We start from the raw sequence: 15,027 nt of genomic DNA on the forward strand, positions 1-15,027 counted from the left end.
TGCTGCAATCTATTCAAAGCAGCTCAATCCATTTCCTGGAGAGAGACCGAGATAGATAGACAGTGAGTGAAAGGGAAAAATAAAAACACAACAAAAAAAAAAAACTATCCAGAAGAGACATCATTCCCACAACAGGGATGTGAAGTATATATGCATGTAATTGACTGTAGTAACTGGTCCACAATAATGAGATAGATGATGTGGAATGATTTATATGTGCCATCGGGTGTTGTTGTTGTAATAATGTTCAGCTGAACATCTGCTAAAAACAATAGAGTCTGTCCTATGGGTAGTGGGCCATACCCGTCAACTGTGCACAGCAGCACCGACTGATAAGATGTAAGCCATCATAGTGTCTGTTGTGCAATGGGAAGCATGCATATTACTGTGGCCAATAGCTGGTGGGGGAAGTAATGCCATAATGATGGACACGTGGGTTCCACAGCCCACCACTTGCAGGATACTCAGGTTAACCTGTATTGTAGCATGCTGGAATGCCATAGGTGTATAACAGGGTTACTTGCAATCTGGCTTTACATATACCCCCCTAATGTTAGTCTGTGTCCACATGTGGTGCCTGTCTGTGTTGTAGCAAAGCAGAACAGTGCAGCTGTGCAGGCCGGTGTTATGAGATTATGGACCTGATGGCTGAATGTACCACATATATAGGTATGTATATGTGTATACACACACACACACACACACACACACACACACACACACACACACACACACACACACACACACACACACACACTATATATATAAATGTATAATATATATCTACATTTATGTCCACAAATATACAGATACCCATATGTGGACATATATACATCATACATATCTACACATATATAGATATATACCTATATGCACGTCTACATATATATAAACACACACACACACATATATGTATGTAAATACATGTCCCCTATATTACCACTACAGTGCTGCATGCTATGTGTGAGGGAACAGCACACATAGCAATACACACAGATATATACAGCTGTCAGTGTGTGCAACATGGATGGGTATGTCACATGTGAACCCATTGTTGGGACCACATTGCCCTTGTCTGTGAAGTAGGGAATGGGAATATGGGGAAGTATGGCAGGTATAGTTGTGGAGGTGGTCTGTGTTGGTAGATATAGAGGACAGCCTACAGGGGTGGTATGTGACACATGTGGTGGGTAAACAACATGGATGGTGTGTGTGGTTTGTGATGTGGAAGCCCCATGGGCCCCAATATGGACACAATGGGGACAAGCCTCCCACCCACTGCAACTCACAACAGCAGTCCACGTCCCAAAGATGTCTGGCCTGGAGGATGAGCAGGAGGAGCATGTGGACCCTGTGAATGTGTACTGGGTGCCTCAAGGTGATGTAGCATATCCCACATGTGTCTGTGGAGCCCGCTATGGAACAGACCCAGTACTTGACCTCGGGGGACAAGATCATGTCTTGTGTGTGCCCCCAGGGGGGGCATCCCCTGAGTTTGTTCTACCTGAAGATAGTGCTGGACCAGTACATGAGCAGGCCCCAGGGTCCAGGATGGGTCCCACATGTGATGTGGCCTGGTAACATGGGCAGATGACTTTGGAGAGGTGGTTCTATTGGCAAATATTCGCTAAACATGCTATTGTATCACTGTTATAGAACATATGTGGGTAGTAATAGTCTACACAATTCCGGAACACGTCCAATAGCATGCATAGATATCCCTAATAATACAGAACGTCAGATGTTCAGCAATCACATAGCACGCATACCACAGGCATATATGAAACCATAGTGGCCCTGACAATGGCATGCAGGTGAACAGTCTATAACAGGCCAGCAATTATAGTGTCCACACAGGGAACATGGCTACAAACACATAGCACAAAGTGTGGTACAATACAATATCTATCCCACTGGTAGGTAAGCTGTAGCCATACCTATTGAGTTGTGTGCACAGTTTGTTGTTGCTGATATGGTGGGGGGGTGACAGAGATGTGTATTAAGAACTGTGGTAACCTTGCTGTATGAATTGCTCAGACCTGTTTCCATCTTTATGTCTTTCAGGCAAAATGTTACATGGACGGCTTACTCAGCTGCTGAGAATGACATAGTGATAAACCACCTAATCCAGCACTAACCTGTCCTGTTTGGCCGGGTCGCCCATGAGCAGCAGGAGTGGACCGCCCTGTGGAGTGACCAAGTCCACAGGATTAATGATGTCAGACTGCACAACCGCAGTTATGAGCAGGTCTGGCATCATTGTTCTGACCTGCTTCGCAATGCCCGTTGGCATGCTGCTGCAGTCCAGGGGGATCACCTCGCAATGGGGGTAGGCATGCCATCCATCCTCCCCTGACACGTGTTGAGGAGCTCTTCGCCAGTCTCATGGCACCTGCCCATCCGCATAGCCAACAACTGCTGGACACCATTGTGGAGGTGGGTGCTACCCACACCGGCTGAGGAGCACGCAGGTAAGGCCACAGGGCATATCAGTAGACCACTGTTACATATACATCCGCATCTGTACAGGTAGAACATGCATATCTGACATGTCATAGATATAGTTTGCTGCTGCATAGTAGTGATAAACAGATGTGCATACATGGTAGTATTGTGGACATGTACTGTTGATGTACTGTAATGCTGCATCCACCCTGTAGCAATGCCACAGTTGTGGCCACTGACTTTGCATCTCTCACCCACTTATGTAGGTCCCTCCGGTACACCACCAAGGCAGCAGCCTGTAGCCAGTGAGTATGGTTTATGTTGATGCTTGCCAATATACCGGGCATGTAATGGCTATGGTAAATTCCATACAAACATCTAACACACCTACCCAGAATGCATGCTGTACATGTGCACGTATTGTTGCTGTTAAATGCAAGGCATCACAGTGGTGACCATGATGGGGGATGGGGCATTGGAAGGTTATGTCAGACACCTGCAAGATAACCAACATCCTGTCATTGCGGAATGTGACCACAGGGAGTAACATAATGATGGGAGACATGGCCTACAGTAGGGACATGTGTGAAACATCACCCATACACAGTGGAACAACAGTGTATATACCAGTAGTACAATGGCAACTGTTAGAGAGTTACACTATGGCATAACGTATTACTGTGGTCCACATTATCAGCTGGGACTAGGCTGTAACATATGATGTGCAGTGTATGGGACACTGCAAACTGACAAACGTGTAGGCCTTACTTGTCAAGCATCTGCAAAAAGGCTAAAGGTGGGGAGGGGGTGTCAGCATGACACAGCAGTGCACTGCAGCAGGGATCCTAAGGATGCTAAGAATGGCTGTATCTGCACACAGTCAGGTTCAGGAACTGTGGCAGATGTAACCCTACCCCCACAGCAATAGTGACGGCAGTGTGTGAACACCAAGGGATGTGCACATGAGTAGACCTTGCAATCATGCAGATTTGGGGGACATGTGTAGGGCAGACTGAACATACACTGGCAAATGCAGATGGCCCATGCTAGTATACCCCTTCCAGGAGTAGTGACTGCTGTAGTACACATAACAATAGGTGCAACAAACCGTCATGATAAGGGTGTGCATACATATGCACACATGGAGTGTATGCATTGCGATCAGCATCCGCACACCTAACACATTCCACAGATACTGCATGTAAATGTATAGGACATATGTCACATATCAGGCTCATGTACTATTAATATATGTGGTGATGTGGTCCCATCACAGATCAAGGAAGGGTGCGTAATATCAATAAAGGTGTGTACACTCCCCATAGCCATGGTATGCTCTGACGGTTATCAGTGTAATAGTATTGGATTGGTCATACATGGTCCGTTGATGTTGAGATCTGTAAACCAGACATCAGGCATTCACAAATGACATCTGTCCACATATCATCCCAGGTATGTGTTGCTGAAAAACATGCGGGCTGTGAGCATTAGAGCGGACATACCTGACACAGTACTACACATTCAGCAATGGGTTGTACACCTGTGAGGTTTGCTGCACAGTACATGGCAGGGTGCAGAACAGGTGCACAGCAATACTGTGTACATGGGTGCAGTGGTATCCAGGGGAAGGTGCATCATCTACTAACACAGCACATGCATCACACACATGTATACTGTTTTTAGCATGGACTGACCATAGCTGCACTGCATGCTGTTGTGTACCAGATGTTATGCATGTTGACAGATGGATAATAGGAGGACTGTGTGTACTATCATTGTGCAACCTTACCAGTATGTGTGTGTGTGTGTGTGTGTGTGTGTGTGTGTGTGTGTGTGTGTGTGTGTCTCGGTGGGTGGTTATTTTGTCTGTAGGGTCACCCTGATGAAGTGGAGGGAGGGTGATGCATGTAGGATGCGTGTGTGCAAGTGTGTGTGTTTATGTGGGTGGCCATGTATGCACGTGTGATTATGGGGTTGTTCATACAGCAGTGCTTCCCTTTGGGATCATGCAGTACATGGACATGGACTGACAGATGACACACCAGGAATACTTGTCATGTATGTAATCACAGGACTGCTGACAGTATAATACGGTCTGTACCATGGGACACGCATTGGGAGGGAAGGAAGACACCAGGTATACCCTTAATATCACATTCAGCAGAGAGGTGACTAACAACCAACATATGCAGCACTAAAGATGCATTGGGGAATTACTAGAGAACACCAGGGAGTGTATCCATATATTATAGTTGTCACATGATAGGTTGATTGAGCAGCATATCTGGCATGTACTGAGCAATACTTACACATGACACTTCAGTGCGTGGTATTATGGAGTGAACATAGTAGCTCCTTACATATAGGGGCCATGCTCACGATGTCCGGACATACACAGGGTGAACACTGAATGACAGCAGTGAGGCCATGTAAAACCACTCCACTCAGGTCAGGGAGGTAATGGAGTAACAGGTCTTGTGTTGTGATTACTTGTCTAGGCATTTAGAGGAATGATACATTAATGAGTGGTATTAATGAGAGTATGTTACCAAGTGTGATGCAGGATGGTGAACGCATGGGAATAAACGTGGGACTGTCTGTAAAGTCATGGACAGGTAGGTATTAAGGTGGTGTGTGTGTGTGTGTGTGTGTGTGTGTGTGTGTGTGTGTGTGTGTGTGTACTGTTATGCAATGCTGTACAGGTCTTAAAGTGCATTTATTGTTTTCCCCCACAGGTGGCGAGGTGGGTCAGGATCCCTCCTGCATGCAATCTGATGTTGGTGTCCATACAGACACCGAAAGATGATGACAGTATGGTTGAGGCACAGGTGGGGTTGTCAGGGGCCGAAACAGTGCCATAATTTGACATTCCCCTTTTAGCCACCCCAACCCCGCACACAGTTTCAGTGACTATACATACCCCATTACCAGTGGCCATAGCAGAAGGACAGCTGGCATTTGGTGGCAAAGCACAGGAGAGTGTGCTAACCATGCCTACTGTGTCTGGTCACAGCAGACATAGCCGGATGACTGACAGGGCACCACATAGGCAGATGTCCCAGGGTGCTTGTGGTAGGGCCGCTGGTCATCATGCCCCTGGCAGATGCGCCACAACTGGTACCACCTGGCGCATGTTTTAGGCTGTCATGGCAGTACAGGCATGTATGGAAAGTTACACCAGACAGGGCCTGAGGCTGCAGAGGACTGCTCTCACATCTGCAAGCGACAACTTCCGTGAACTGTCTGGTGGCATCCGTGCTTATACAGAGCTCATGCATAGATGGTCTGCTGAGATGATGGCCCTCATTGACATTGGTTTATCCGTGCTAGAATGTGTGGTGGGAGTGCGGCTACGGCTGCGTGGATGTAGGCCAGCAACGCCAACAGCTGGCAGTCAACATGGATGTGCTAGGACACCAAGGGGCTCCTGTAGTGGTAGTACCAGCCCGCTGGCACTGTGGGGGGAGTGCTGTCCACACCACATTAGGCCACGAGCACGTGGTCCTGGCCAGTCCCAGGAGGGACCTGGTTCCAGCAGACATCGGTTATCATCAGGGGAGAGTAGCACATCAAGGCCTGTACCTGGACGCACCCATGGAACCCCTGGCAGGCACAGTCCATGTGTCCGGAGGCAGTGAACTGCACACCCTGCCAGGTATGATCTACAGCTGACCATAAACACCTGTGTAGGACAGCCACATTGCAGAACTGTGTGCATGCATACCCATACACTATATGAACACAACTAGGGCAACCCCATACCTACACACACCACATCACCATGCCCAGTTCACCTCATTACACCCCTCACCCACACACATGGCGTCAAATGTATGGCCCACCCCCGGCCTTTGGCAAACCAACAATACACCCTGTGCATATGATGATACCTGTGCAACATCCATGTCATCCATAACATCGATGCAGGGACAGGCTAATATGGTTCTAATGCACAGGGTGACTGTACTATGGTGTACCAAAGTACTGCAGTGTAACATGTTGTCAGGAGTAAAGTTTAATGTATACATGTCAGGTAGTGTAGCCATCCAGCAATGATGCATTATAGCTGTTAGTAACACTGGTTGAGTGTGGTCTCCATAATGTTATTCATTTGTGTTGTAGGTGTACATGTGTCAGCACGACAATGGTCTGCCGTCATATTCCACAATGGGGTATGGCACTGTGGTGACACTATGGCTGTGATATATCTGGGGTACAGTTGAACACGTCACAGGTTTGTATAACAGTTATTGCCTGTGCCATATGGACAGGTGACCCGCTGGGACATGTATAATCTGCAACCTGATGTAGACCCATCCACATACACACAGACACTCTTACTTGGCAACACTGGGATTAGACCCCTACCTAGGTATGTAGTGCTTCTGAAGTGTGTGGCTTTCATTGCACACACCACACAGCGTTTAGGGTGAGGTGTGTTCCAGGTTACATGTTACATGCAGAACATCCCCAGACATGTACAGTATGCTAATGGGGGATGTAATGGGTAGATATGGACAATACACAGTGTGACATACCTTCATATACACATTAACAGACACATAATAGGCAGACACATGTCCAAGAGACCTGGGCCTATCGCTACTAACTTGACTGTGTGTCCAATGTGTTACAGGTAGGCTGCACACAGCACATGCATAACTGCGCTGGATTGTGGCATCAGTTACTTGTATGGTTGATAGTGACAGTAGTAACCATAAAGTGGTACATGGGACATATACCGGGTATACCTTGGTGTAATGACAGTGTACACAGCACCCACATCCCCCATGGATATTGTACTCCCTGAAACCTATGATGACACTCTGACATACCCACCATCACACATTGCCCACTACTGTGATACAACCCATTGTATAGCCCAACACTGGCACTACAGGGATATGCATCTATTGCACATGCCACAGAAATAGTAGGGTGCTGCATTGTCATGCCTCACCTATGGGCAGCAACAACACTAGCTGTACTAGTGTGTGGCAATGGGTAGTGTAATAGCAGTATGTGGCCTAGGAATGCTGTACCTTACAAATATACGGACATAAACACACTTGCCAGAACTCAATGGGTATCCCATGCCTATTGACCCATTTGTACAACACTGTTGTGCTGGACCTGCAAGGCTTGTGTAGCCGGTATGGAGAGGAGCATAACAGGGTACAAGTAATGTCCCATACAGCAGCAGCCACAACTGACTATGGCAATGGGTGTTGCGGTGGTTGTGAAGGCCCTCATGGAATTCCCAAGTACAGGTGTGCTAACACACAGACACTGCTATACTCAGTAATGCACATGTACACATGTCAGTACTGGGGTGCATCGCTGCAGGTGGTCATAGCTGTGTACCTGGCTATTGTCCATGGGGAGATGGGTTGTGTAGGGGATGTGTGTACAGTGATATCCTGCCACCTGCCATGTGGCAACAGGCAATCTATCAACAGACACCATTGTGGTGACCCTCCAGGGTGAGAGTGACATGCCTCAGCCAATCCTCTGGGTGCCTCCTGCACATGGCCACTGTGGTGATCAAGTTGACATGTATGCAATATGTATTACAACACATGGTTATTGTTTGTGATGGAGACCTGTACCCAAGCATGTTCTGTTGACTGTGGTAGTGTAATGGAGGTACCCATGGCATGTGGTGCATACAGGGTGTTGTCTCCTATATCTGCCAGTTCTTACACAGCTGGTCAGATATGTAAATGTCAATCAAGCACAGGTTGCCTGTACATATCCCAGCTGGATACCTGCCATCTGCACATCTGTACAGAGACTGACAGTCATCAGCTTGGTAAGTGGCTATGTAGTAGGATGAATGTGATGACAGATAGATGTTTGACAACAATATGTATGCCATAACTACATGTTGGAAGCCCTCATTAACATGTGCTGTACAGACGGTAGTCTACAGTTACATTCCACGTCAGATCATTATCCAGTGGGGGATATATACTGTGACACAGCTCACAAACCATGGATAAAACAGGGAGGCTTCAGAGTCCATCTATGCCTGCAGGTGTACCTGTTGTCAGTACATTTAGCACTCTACTCTTGCCTGGGAAAGCACTGTCAACAGTAGTACCGTCATGATACACTACATGCCAGTGTGACAGCACGTACCCTGGGCTACTACCCCTGTATGTAACATATTCACATGGATAACAGTGCTGTACAGGCCTCATATACTTCTGTATCCCAGACATGACACTCACACCCCTTGCTACTGTAATGACAGCACATAGGCGCATGTATTGTACATGGCATTACATACACTTATTACAAAAGTCATTACCCTGCTATGTTACCAGACTGGGTGGTGTGAACTGGTTACCAGGGCTAAGCCATTCTTAGCAGGTATCAATATTGCTCCAATATAACAGCTAAGCTGATTTGCACACTGGTAAGCGAAGCCTACACTGTGTAAGCGCCAGTATGTTTATCCGTAGTTTAGCACCGTTTAGCTTTGGCAAACCCATGCAAATGAGCTTAAAGCTGTTCAAAACTACCTTAACCACTCTGTATCCAACAGCCCTTGTTCTGCTCAGCAACAAAATGAACAGCCCTTGCAGGTCTTGAAGCCAGGACTCTGTACACCATAACCACAACACTTAACCACTACACCATGACCACTGTGAAGACAGCTGTTGTTTTTCCAATATATCTGTCAATACACATACTGATTAGTATTGAACACTTGCCTTTGCTTCCACAATTGTGTAGTACTTGCTATTAATATGACTGTTGCATCACATATGTTGTTTTATCATAATGTACACATATCAGATACATACGGTGAGATACATCTGGGAGGTATACACAACCGTGATGTTTACACATGACAGGAATATGAATATATGCATATATATATATATATATATATATACATATATATATACATATACATATACATAAGTTGATATATGTCTACATGTACATACACATGTATATTCATACATATGAATAAAAACATGATAAAACTGGGTTTTTTAACCACTACCCCAAAAACTATACTCATCTTAGTGACATATTTCTTTTTATACATCTTGAAATAGTTATGCTATACTCCTGATTACTGACACTGTATAACACTGTATTACTACTTAATGCCTTGTAATAATCCTGTAATAATGTGTCTTTTGGCTTTTCCCGGTTAGGGGTCACCACAGCAGAACTCCAGTCCGCTAATGATTGGCAGTAGATTTTCATGTGCTGGCTTGCCGGGTCTAATGCACAACCTTCAATGAAGGAACGCCCATTCACGCATGTCGCCACACAGAAGAAGCTCTGAGAATCGAACGGGCAACGTCTAACTGTGAGGCGACAATGCTACCACAGCACCACCACTGCAGTTGTAATAATCCTGTAATATTGCTGCTTAATGCTAATTTAAAATGAAAATTGTATAATATGTTGGAGCTTTTCTGCCCAGGCCTCTGCTGAAAAAGGGCTCTTCAGCTCAGTCAGACAATCTCGGCCAACAAATGTAAAATAAATAAATAATAAATAAATGCCTGCATACACATCTGTATAGCGCATCATATATACATGGCCATGTGTAGATCTGTTTGTATATACACACACACACACACACACACACACATATATATATATATATATATATATATATATATATATATATATATATATATATATACAGAGATACATGTATATATAGCTATATATGTATGCACATCCTATGTGTACAGATATGCCTATTTATGTATATATGTAGATATCTATAACTATATGTGTATACATATCTATCCTGATATACCTATTACTGTCAATATATATGTAGCAATCCATAAGTATATGTGCATATGTATCTCTATCTGTATATGTGCAGACATAGATTGCTGTGTACATGTATATATTTGAGTGTTTATATGTATGTATATATATATATATATATATATATATATATATATATATATATATGTATGTATATATATATATATATATGTATGTATATATATATATATATATATATATATATATATATATATAAAATGTACATAGACATATCCATCTATGTATGTCGATATGTACATGTGTATATATCTATATAGATATATGGATACTTATATATACATATATGTTCACCATATGTCCGGAACATGGAATGGAGTCCTACCTCAGCCCCAATAGTCCCAACCTCTTAGTGCAAGGGGATGTCAGGTATGTATTCTAGGTATATATGTAGACTGTTGCTACTGTAATAGGGATTGACTTAACAGACATGTTGTGTGTGTAAGGTCACATCTGCTTTTAACATATGCACCACTGGCTACTGACAGACATCCTAAGGACATCAAAGTACAGTACCACTGCTAGCACAGTAATGATCCTGTGGACTACAGCAGAGGTATGGCCAGTAAATGTGGAAGTCTGACACACTCTGGTCAGTCCAGAGGTATACACAGAACCCCTTGGTGCAAGACATGTGGACCGAGCCTGACAATGTGGATGTTAACAGCCATGTGGATGGGTATATAATGTAAATACTGGAATACATTTGCCCCCATAGGTTATGCATTCACACACTCCTGTCTGTCCTGACACATAATAACCGCTGATGCAGAGGTCACATGGTCACATCTTACCCACTAGTTAGTGACATACATCTGTACAGCATCCCACTGCTTTGTCAGAAATACATGACCGTTATGGTGGCCCGGCAGCAGTACATCTGGCAAATATCTGGACATAACATCACATTTGGCAAGTACACTAAGCTATTAGGCATGTAACAAAGCACTGTGCAGGCTAGAGACAGACTGCCACAACACTGGCCTACATTTCTTATGGGGGAATGCACATGTACCTGCAAATATAGCAGGCTCTACAGCCATGTCACAGCACAGAGTAACAAACACCTGTGTGAAACTGCATAACCACAACCAATGTGAACACAGCTACTGCCACATATGGTAAGCTAGCTTAATATTACAGTATATGGACTGTCTGATCAGCACCATCCTCATATGTGCCACTCACACACTAAACCTACATATACTGGGCCACTACACAGTGTGGTCTGATGCCTGTCTGTGGTATGGGACATGTGTGTGTTTGGCCCTACAAACATGTAAGCTGACAGTGTACCATACACTGGAGCAGCATATAACATCAGACAGAACAGGACCAAGAACAATGACATCTACCACAGTCTGTACACATGTGGGCCAAGGTACAGATTCGCAATACACACACTGTTGACAATCACCATAAGTACACAGACCTCAGTACTGTACACACAACCTCAGAATACCCAGGTTATGTCCTCAAATATAACCCCTACTATACATAACATGTGTAGCAGTCTGATATCTCACTGGCCTGTTATCAAATATGATGTCAATAAATAATGGTGTACAGAACATATGCACCTCTTACTGTATGACAAATGTACAGAGGTTGACAGAGTTGTGGCTGGAGGCACAAACACAGGACCAATATTGACATGTTGCTGTGATAACCTCATACATTTACTGTTGTAAAAGAGTTTGTTGTGACATATTGCCTATGAGGGATATGAAGTCAGTAACTCTCATGGCTGTCACCATGTACTGACTGCAATCCTCACACTATTCTTCTGCAGTTCTCACGAGAGGTGCTCTGTCAATAACACAAGAAACAAAATGCACCACACACTGGCCAGTCTGCAGATGACCCTACAGATATGGGTTTCCTCAAAAACATAGCACTGTCATGACAGGTATTAAAACATGTAGACCAGCCATATCCACACACACCCTGTTAAACCGACATTAACCCAAATGCAGAATAGCAACACTTACATTCTGTAGTCATGTCAGGCACATCCCCTTCCTGTATGTTGGCCTGTTTCCACAGTGTATTTTGTTAGAGGTAAATCCCAAATCCATCTGTGATGCTGTTTGCCAAACACCAGCTCTAGGTCCTGCTAACAGTGAATAAAAAGGCCCGACACAAACATGATGGTCCTAGACAGGTGTGTTTCCATGCAGTTGGCTATGGGAATGTTACCACAGCTGTTCCACATGCAATCAGCTAGAGGAGGCCTGCAATTCGTGCAGAGGCCATCAGCTGATCATGAGCATCACTTACAAAACACATGCTGCTGCCTAAGCAAAGCAGGTGTAGTTCTCCACATCCACCAGAGAGGGAGTGAGAGAGACAGATGAAGACAAAGTAAGTCAGGGAGGGGGTGAGAGAGTAAAACCTAAGAATATTTGTGTCACACACCTACCAGTACACGGTTTCAAACCCCTGACTATGTATTGCTATCAGATGTCTATGCAGTTACTGCATGCACCACATAGCTTACATGTTGAGGAGCTGTCAACCACAAGAATACCAAACCAAATAAATTAAGCAGGATGCAGACAATCCAAAAAGTACACCAGCTTTAATGTTGAGCGCTTTCTACTCTATTATAGAGACTTCATCAGAACAATAATCAAAGGCAACCCAGCCATATAAATACCCACCCCAATAACCAATTAACAGTTAATAAACATTAAAATCAACACTGCAGTAATTTTTACAAAAGAAATTTTTATAAAAAATCAACCAAACATGTTATGGTTTAAAAATGCATTTTTAAAAATAATACTAACAACCACAATTCCTGATTTTGCATTAAATATACTATATATATGTAATGCAAACTTTTTTTCTAACCGGAATTGTAATCAAGTTTTAAAACACTGGCTATACTGTTGGTTTCATTTATACCAGGATATCTAGAGGCATTCAAAACCAACTGCCATCTCAATTCCATCAGGTCTAAATGTGCATCCAAAATGCACCCTTGCTCATCTCTCATCAACTTGATCCAACACTAGAAATTTAAAATGGTGACTCTGATTATCCAACTCATATTTGGATTACGGTAGCTGGCACCCGCACCATCAAAAGAAAGCAATGATTGAAGGTCAATTGGTGCAGGCTACCAGAATGGTTAGTTCTGATGTTGATTTTTTGACAGAAAAAATTCATTAGTCATATGTTCCAACAAAGGGGCTATCCTATTGATTTGGTGGATGAACTTAGCATTGAGGTAATTCACAAACGTGAACAAGGTTTGTATAGACCTATTTTAGGTTATGGGTTTGCCCTTGGTAATAAGTCTAAACATGGAAAAGCTCCTTATAATTCCACTTTTATTTTAACATTTAATGGTATGGCATATACCATTATGGATGTAATCAATGCTAATTGGGAAATTCTCCAGTTTGATGTTAATGTTGGTTCAAAATTAGGAAAATGTCCAACCCATGTGTTTAGGAGAGATACATCCATCAAGAATATATTGGAGTGTATTAGACGTCCAAGGTTAATTAACAAGAAAGCGGGTAAATTTAAGTGTAATTCATTTTCCTTTTATCCCTCAATAATACAGACTGATAGTTGATTTCTGGTAAATGGGAAGACACTTAAAATTAAGGGCCATTTTAATTGCAGTAGTACCAAAGTTATATATATGGCTAAGTGTGTACAATGTCCTTTTTTTTTTACATCGGAAAAACTTCTAGAAAATTTAAATTACGAATAGGTGAACATTTGGGAGATATAAGACATTGTAGGACCACTAGTTCTTTATTCAGGCACATTAAAGATAATAAGAGTCACCATTTAAAATTTCTAGTGTTGGATCAGTTAATGAGGGATGAGCAAGGGTGCATTTTGGATGCACATTTAGACCTGATGGAATTGAGATGGCAGTTGTTTTTGAATGCCTCTAGATATCCTGGTATAAATGAAACCAACAGTATAGCCAGTGTTTTAAAACTTGATTATATTTCTGGTTAGAAAAAATGGTTACATTACATATATATAGTATATTTAATGCAAAATCAGGAATTTTGGTTGTTAGCATTATTTTTAAAAATGCATTTTTAAGCCATAACATGTTTGGTTGATTTTTTATAAAAATTTATTTTTAAAATTATTGCAATGTTGCTTTTAATGTTTGTTAATTGGTTATTAGGGGTGGGTATTTATATGGCTGGGTTGCCTTTGATTATTGTTCTGATGAAGTCTCTGTAATAGAGAAGAAAGCGCTCAAAATTAAAGCTCGTGTTCTATTTGGATTGTCTGCATCCTGCTTAATTTATTTATGTTGAGGAGCTGTCCAAGCGTATATGTGATGGTGAGTGACATCTGCAACAGTGATATGGCAGCAATACGGTAGGTGTAGTACACGTGCCTGTCCACATGAACAGGTGTCAGCGACAACAAAGCCACACTCTCTCAGGGGCTCACGCACACTGACGCACTTGGCAGTGTCAGGAATACACTTCCTAACTAGTTTGGCACATTACAGTACTGTGCAGGTATCACATGCACCACAGATGTTATCCAGAGGTTATATAGGCAAAGGGTATGTGAAGGTGTCTGACATCAGACAGCATGCTTCAGTATGCCAATAAGAGTTGTAGTGAGTGTGAATGTGGTCAAAAGTGTCACACACCACACACACAGACACAGGGTGCCAGTACTGACATGCATGCATGCATTGCTTCATGGGTGTGTAGCGGTTGACTGTAGCATAAGGCTATACAAGGCTAGGTGAAG

At 43.3% G+C, this 15,027-nt stretch overlaps 1 protein-coding gene across 1 annotated transcript in view; it reads right to left on the minus strand.

Moving 5' to 3' along the window:
* The window catches only part of MAP3K9 (mitogen-activated protein kinase kinase kinase 9), a 1,255,777-nt gene that overhangs the window by 492,638 nt on the left and 748,112 nt on the right, over window positions 1-15,027 (minus strand). The gene's annotated exons all lie outside the window — the stretch shown is intronic.

The sequence above is a fragment of the Protopterus annectens genome, chromosome 6.part0 (genome assembly GCF_019279795.1).
Source record: "Protopterus annectens isolate FY-2018-M chromosome 6.part0, PAN1.0, whole genome shotgun sequence".
Lineage (NCBI taxonomy): Eukaryota > Metazoa > Chordata > Ceratodontiformes > Protopteridae > Protopterus > Protopterus annectens.